Source organism: Palaemon carinicauda, chromosome 18, assembly GCF_036898095.1.
Source record: "Palaemon carinicauda isolate YSFRI2023 chromosome 18, ASM3689809v2, whole genome shotgun sequence".
Taxonomy (NCBI): Eukaryota; Metazoa; Arthropoda; class Malacostraca; order Decapoda; family Palaemonidae; genus Palaemon; species Palaemon carinicauda.
In genome coordinates, this window is record NC_090742.1 from 62,321,311 (window position 1) to 62,328,810 (window position 7,500).

General features: G+C 37.0%; 1 protein-coding gene across 1 annotated transcript in view; it reads right to left on the minus strand.

The window, feature by feature from the left end:
* The window catches only part of LOC137658011 (protein unc-13 homolog 4B-like), a 31,244-nt gene that overhangs the window by 22,988 nt on the left and 756 nt on the right, over positions 1 to 7,500 (minus strand). The window lies entirely within an intron of this gene.

Genomic DNA, 7,500 nt, shown 5'->3' on the forward strand with positions numbered 1-7,500 from the left:
CGAGTTTAAGTAAGATGATCATCAGTTAGGAACGTTACCACATTAGCCACTAATTCCAAAACCAAGGCCAGCTATAGGTTAGAGTACCCTTCTGTAAAAATGAAATTAGACCAATGCTCCACGAAACTGGAGTAAGTTTCATCAACTTATCTTGTGTTTAAACCTCTATATATCATATAGAAAATAAAAACTTTCTCTTTACGGTTAACTGACTACTTGAAAAGTAATAATCTGACATCTTGGTATATTCAAAGTATAACCAATCTTTTTACTATAAACCAAATAATTTGGGCAACTGTGGGCGAGTTTAAAGAATAAAATACTAAAGGAAAAAAGGTTCATTTTCGCAACCCTTGTAACCTTTAGTAATATCCAACTGTCGAAGAACATTTCGTCGAACCGACAGTTTGTCGACAGAGTTCGACAATATATCGTTGAAAATTTTATATTATACTTCAAAGCTTTTCGTTATCTACGTTTTTGTTTCTTTAATTTCTCAATATTTTTCTTTTCTCTTAAGATTTCCTTTTCCATCTGTTCGTTTTCCAATTATCCATTTTACAGTGTTTCACCATCACGAAAACCTGTTATGTAGTCAACTTCCCTTTTTTTTTGCTCCACAGAATTCTCAAGAAAACACTAAAATAAATCGCATTCAATAAAACTGTCGAAGATTTTAAGTTTTGAATATCATCAGTGCTTTCTTTTGAATAAATGCATTCGTGAAAACTGCTATAAAACTTAGAAATTATATGCAATATGTATTTAGCTATTACCGCTCGTCTAAGAATCCACCTGAAAATGGTAACACTTCCAAACTGTATAATGGTTTAAGTGTGGTAGTGTTTATTTAAGTTTTCATAGTCGTCTGTGAGCTTTTTTAACCTTTCATTAATAATTTTGTTTTCCCTTTTTTTTTTTTGTAATAAAGGATGTTTTATTACTAGTTCCCAATTATTCTGAACTTTATTCGAGTTTGATAAGGCAAGATAGATTTGGATGGACGACCGACATACGCATTTAAAGGTTATATTATCATCATTATTATTACTAGCCAAACTACAGCCCTAGTTGGAAAAGCAGGATGCTATGAACCTAAGGGCTCCAACAGGGAAAAATAGCCCAGTGAGGAAAGGGAATAAGGAAATGAGAAAAAATTAATAAATTATTCTAAAAAGAGTAATGTACCTACCGTGTGTCACACGATCGTACATAATTCATTTTGTATATATTATGCTTGTATCTTCGCTCTTCCATCGCACTAAAAAGAACCAGAATAAACATGTCTGCGTTTCGACTCTGTAACATTGTCTGTCTTGTAAACATGAAAATTCCTGTTGCCTTGGGCTTTAGTATATAAAGGAGTGTGTTCTATAATAAATTAACTCAGTTGCTTTCATACTGCCTTTGAGTTCACAACCTTCTCTTGGCTGTCACAGTAACAACGTCAAAACAAATATTTCACATATAAACTATAAAAAGACTTGTTAGTCTGTTCAACATAAAAATATTTGCTGCAGCTTTAAACTTTTGAAGTTCTACTGATTCTACCTGTTCGTTCGTTTGTTCGTTTTAGATTAACAGGGTCTTTTCGGTTTGAGTGCCTATCGAATTTTAATGTTTTTTTTTTATTCCAATGTATGTATTTTGATGTGGAAAACCCTAAAATGATAACCATTTTGTGGAGAAATTATTTATTGATGGATGTGATAGGTAGTGGCTGTAGGGGGGGGGGGGGTCGCAGGGGCTAGGCCTAGGTAGGGGTACAGGGCCCTAGGTTAGGTGGTTGTATTAGGTTCGGTAGTGTCCCGAAAATCACTGTGGCCTTAAGGGGGGGTCTCAGGGGGGGCTGAGCCCCCCCCCCTGTAGGCCTAGGTAGGGATACAGGGCCCCTATGCTAGGTTAGGTGGGTTTTCTTAGGTTCAGTAGTGCCCTGAAAATCAAGAAAGCGCACAGAGAAATCGCAGCATTTCAGTAAGATATTGATTGATATAAGCCATTTTAAGTGTTAATAAATAATTTCTCCACAAAATGGTTATCATTTTAAGGTTTTCCACATCAAAATACATACTTTGGAATAAAAAAAAAACATTTAAATTCGATAGGCACTCAAACCGAAAAGATCCGATTAACATTAGCCTTAAAATAAGGGACCATGGGCTCTTGCGTTGGCAGTCCATAAGGTTTAAAAGGCGCTCATGAATGGCAGGGGCAAGGGACAGTGACACAGCCCTATCGAATCGAGCAGGACAATGTCCTAGAGACCGACTATACACACATGATCAGCGCCCAAGCCCTCTCTCCATCCAACCTAGGACCAAGGAGGGCCAGGCAATGGCTGCTGATGACTCAGCAGATAGGCCTGTGGCTCCCGCAAACTGCCATCCTTAGCGCATAAGGATGGTGAGATTGCAGCGGCCATAGAAACTAGGGAGTTTGAGAGGGACTCGAACCCCAGTCCGGCAATCGCCAGGCAAGGGCGCTACCTCTAGATGAAACATGATTTAATTATTCTTCCCAGACTTTTCGTCCTTATTGACTGAGTATAAATTTCCACTATGACAATACGCTTAGTTCATTCCAAGATTGGAAATCTGATCAAATATACAATTTATGAAAACGTTTAGTGTGACTCATGATGAATCCAAACCTGATATTGAATAATCTCATGTATGGAAGTATGTGGAGGTATTTAAAACATTAGAACTCTCTCTCTCTCTCTCTCTCTCTCTCTCTCTCTCTCTCTCTCTCTCTCTCTCTCTCTCTCTCTCTCTCTCTCTCAAAATTTGACTTTTGGCTCATCGATGGCTATTAAAAGAACCGCCGCTCATTACGAGTGCTGAAACAATATGCTGGACGAAAAATTTTCAATATTGCAGGGCCTCAAACATTATGCATCGGCATAATTGCGAGAGAGAGAGAGAGAGAGAGAGAGAGAGAGAGAGAGAGAGAGAGAGAGAGAGAGAGAGAGAGAGACTTATCTCTTTGGAAAGTGTTATAATAGTGATCTGAAAACTATTAAGACAATACAAATGATAGCGAATAACTGAAAAGATACAGAGCAAAATATAATCTGGAAAGAAATTATTTTCACACATCAAGGCCCGCCTGAACAGACTCTTAGTGTCTGATGGAGGGGGAGAAATAAACCCCTAAAAGTAAAAGTAGAGAGAGAGAGAGAGAGAGAGAGAGAGAGAGAGAGAGAGAGAGACTATAGTTCGGAAGGATGATGGGCCAGGAACCTTAATTAAGACTAGATTACTGTTCTATAGAAAATCTCTCTCTCTCTCTCTCTCTCTCTCTCTCTCTCTCTCTCTCTCTCTCTCTCTCTCTCTCTCACTGATACCCTGATCACGCAAGGCAAATCTTCTTAGCAAGAAAGTAATCAACCTTGTGATCACATTCTCATGACGAAATAAAAGTTGATTCGTCCTTAGTATTATTATTTACTTGCTAAGCTACAACCCTAATTGGAAAAGCAGGATGCAATAAGCCCATGGGTCCTATTATTATTATTATTATTATTATTATTATTATTATTATTATTATTATTATTATTATTATTATTATTATTTGCCTAGCTACAACCCTAATTGGAAAAGCAGAATGCTATAAGCCCAGGGGCCCCATGATTATTATTATTATTATTATTATTATTATTATTATTATTATTATTATTATTACTTGATTAGCTACAACCCTAATTGGAAAAAGCAGGATGCTATAAGCCCACGGGCCCCCGACAGGGAAAATAGCCCAGTGAAGAAATGAAACCAGGAAAAATAAAATATTTTAAGAACAGCAAAAACATTAAAATAAATACTTCCTAAGAAAATTGAAATAAATACTTCCTAACAACAAAAATAAAAACTCCCTAACAACATTAAATTAAATACTTCCTAAAAGCATTAAAATAAATAATTCCTATATAAACTATAAGAAGGTTAACAAAAAAAAAATATCTAAAAGAATTGCTATATATTTTGCAGTCAACAAATAGTGGATTCACGAGAATATATACTGATGGTTTTAAATCATTAGAGCCAAGATAAATGTCTACTGTAGGCTCCGCTCTGGCGCCTTTAAATATGCGTTCCCGAGACTATTAGTCAGGGTCCAAAACTAAAAATTCCATTGGGGTGGTAGTTTTTCTGCCAAAATTATGAAATTTTCTATCTTGGGAGATTTTGACATGACAAATCCATTGCAACATGGTGCCAAAGCGAAAAATGAACAGAAATGGCTCAAAATGGCGTCCATTTAAAGATGGCCGCCATTTCGTACCATTTCTGCGAAGATAACAATATTTTGTCCATTTCATTGAACAAAATTATCTGTTTTTACTGTTTGGGACTAAACGAGTCTATTTCAAGTAATTTTATTGATTTTATGAATTTGTGTAGTCTTAAATTCAAGATGGCCACTAAAATGTATACGTTAACATTGCCCTTTATTTTTTGAATTTCTACATTTTTTGTTTAAATATTCACAAAATCAAACTGATTATTCATTTTACAGGACAACGTTTATGATGTTTTCATATAAATTATATTAGTATAGATAGTTTGGGGTAATAATATGTTCTCATTTCAGCAATAGGTTGTGAAATAACTGCATCGTAGAAGTATAATAACTAGGGATATGGCGTCATCGGCCAAGCGCCCAGCACGGTTTGATTATGAGCAGAAGTGCTTTGTTTGTCAAAATGATAAGAAGGACCCAAAGACAAAGTTTAGGAAAAATAAGCCTGTTTCTGATGTTACAAATATTCAAGACATAAAATCACAATGTGAACTCTGGAAAAACAAGGTAGAGAGGCCAGCCTGCATAACAGCGGCGTTGGCTATACTAGATGATATCTTTCAGGAAACTGATCATCCCAAGCTAGTATGGCACCGTGAATGTAGGCCTAATTTCATGAGAAAACTTAAACTCGACCGTTTTTCTGATAATGCAGACGCTACTGATATGGACATGGGTGGTTTGGATAATTCTGGAAGAGTATTCCTTAGAAGTCAGGCCAAAACTTACATAAAGGGCACTCACTGTGTGTTATGTTGTTCTGGGGTAGAAAGTGGTGAGCTGTCATGTGCCAGAACATTCAGTATGCACGAAAAGTTACAAAACATTGCTATGGGTGATTTTGAACTTATGGCAAGATTGGAATCTGCTCGGGATGCTATAGCTGGTGATGTCCTTTATCACTCACTATGTTTACGTAATCGAGCTCGTGTAACAGTATGCAGTGAGGAAAGTAGCATAAGCCAAGCTTCTCATAACGCTATATTCAATCAACTGAAACTGGAAATTCTAAAGGCCAGGAAGAGGTGAAAAGGTTTATGAAGGAAAGGCTTGTTCGCGCTATTGGACAGTCTAAACCAAGTGTACTATTCAGTGCTGCAATGAAGAAAATGAAAAGTCCCACTTTTTCTAACTTATTTGAAGTGGACCAAACAGGCTCTCAGCAAAATAAAGTTGTAAATGCAAACAGAGGTGTGCTACAGCGTCTCTGTGTAGCATATGAAGCTGGAAGGCCAGTAGATCTGCAACATATCGCAAAGCATGAAATGATGTCTGTCCCCATTGCACTGTTTTATACAGATAAGACCATGAGGAAAGGAAACAAGTCAGATCTAGTCAACAACATTTGTGAAACTGCAAAAGTTCAGCCTTCCCAAATTGTTCCCCAAATAGACCCCACTTCTTCACAGCATGTTGTTGATGGGATGGCGTATGTCTACAGGGTTTCAACTAAATCGATTAGTACATTCGGAGAATTTGCTACAGAGTACTGCAAGGGGGTATATAAGTTTCCAAGCACAAGGATAGACATTGTGATGGACCGCTATGATGGAACTTCCATCAAAGATGACACACGAAGTGCTAGGGCCTCTAAATCCAAAGACAAACAAGGAAAAAGAAAACAAAAACGCAAAGCGGTGCCAAAAGTAATTTCCCCAGAAGTAAACCTGCCTCAAGGTGACAACTTCAAAAGCTTTTTGAGCATAAATGATAACAAGATTGCTCTGCAGCAGCTCCTTGGTGATACTCTCATCAAAAATGCACCTCAAGATAAGATTATTGTTGTCTCTGGGGCATTTGAAGACCCCATGGATGTCCGTTCATCCTCTTTGGGCATACAGTTAGATAGCATGGAGTCTGACCATGAGGAAGCAGATACCCGTATGGTATTAAGCATAGTCAATTCAACCGCGGAACATATTGTGGTAGTGTCACAGGATACTGATGTATTTGTGATTCTTCTTGCCAACTACAAACATTTTGGAAATAGGAAAGTGTATTTACAGCAGCAGATTGGAAAAGAACAAAAGATCACAGACATCAAATTTGTGGTAGAAGGAATCATAAGCCAAGGCATGGATCCTATATCTATCCCCCTTCTTCACTCTTTAACTGGATGTGATACCACGAGTTATATATATGGCATTGGCAAATCAACTGCATGGAATACTTTTAAGGATTTCCACAATCTTCTGGACAATACTAACCTTAAAAGCCCATCTGAAATTGACTACAAGCACGTTGAAGTCTTCATGTGCAGATTGTACAAAGACAACCAGTCATCATCGTTGGACGCCATGCGAGTTAAGAGTATATTGACTACCAATCGCCCAGAAGAAATACCCCCTACTAGTGATGCAGCTCGGCTGCACATCTCTCGTGCCTTCCTTCAAGCGCATGTATGGCAAAATGCTACTGAGCCTGTACTTGAAATGAAAACAAATGCTCTGATCTCCGTGGGGTTCAACTTAGATAGTGAGAAACAGAAATTGATACCAGTTATGATGACAAATCATCCCATTCCAGACGCTGTCATTGAAATGGTGTCATGTAATTGTAAAACTGGCTGCCAATCAAACAAGTGCAGTTGTTTCAAATCTAAACTTCAATGTACAATCCTTTGTCATAAGAGATCCAAAGAAGACCAGTCATGCATAAATAATTTTGTCTAGTTTGTTTTAGCAGTTGTGGACAGTTTAAAAAATTAGCAAATGTTTTATGTTAAAAGTGAATTAAGTTTTAACTTTTGAGCCTGTGTGCACTTTTGTTTAAGTTTATCATCAGTTGCACCTGCATTAGCCGCCCGCAGCTAGACTACTTTTTGATACCTAGTTCAACATAATATCGTATCCCATGTGAAGTAGTACCAGTTACAATAAAATATATTCATTACATATAACTATATGTTATTAAAAACTACTAATTGTGATGCTGCAATCTGTGTAACATTGTTCAAAATCAGTACTGATGTTTCCATATCATTTGTGAAAAATTGCAATCAATGGAGACAATTCCGTAAATTACAGAGATAGTCTAAACCCTCTGTTTTGGCGGCCATCTTGGATTTAAGGCAACAAGAATGTGTTCATTCAATTAAATCATTAAAAATGAACTCACTGAGGTATACATATTAAGTGTAGATCACTTTGTTCAGTCAAACTGACAAAATATGTTTATCTATACAGATATTACACGAAA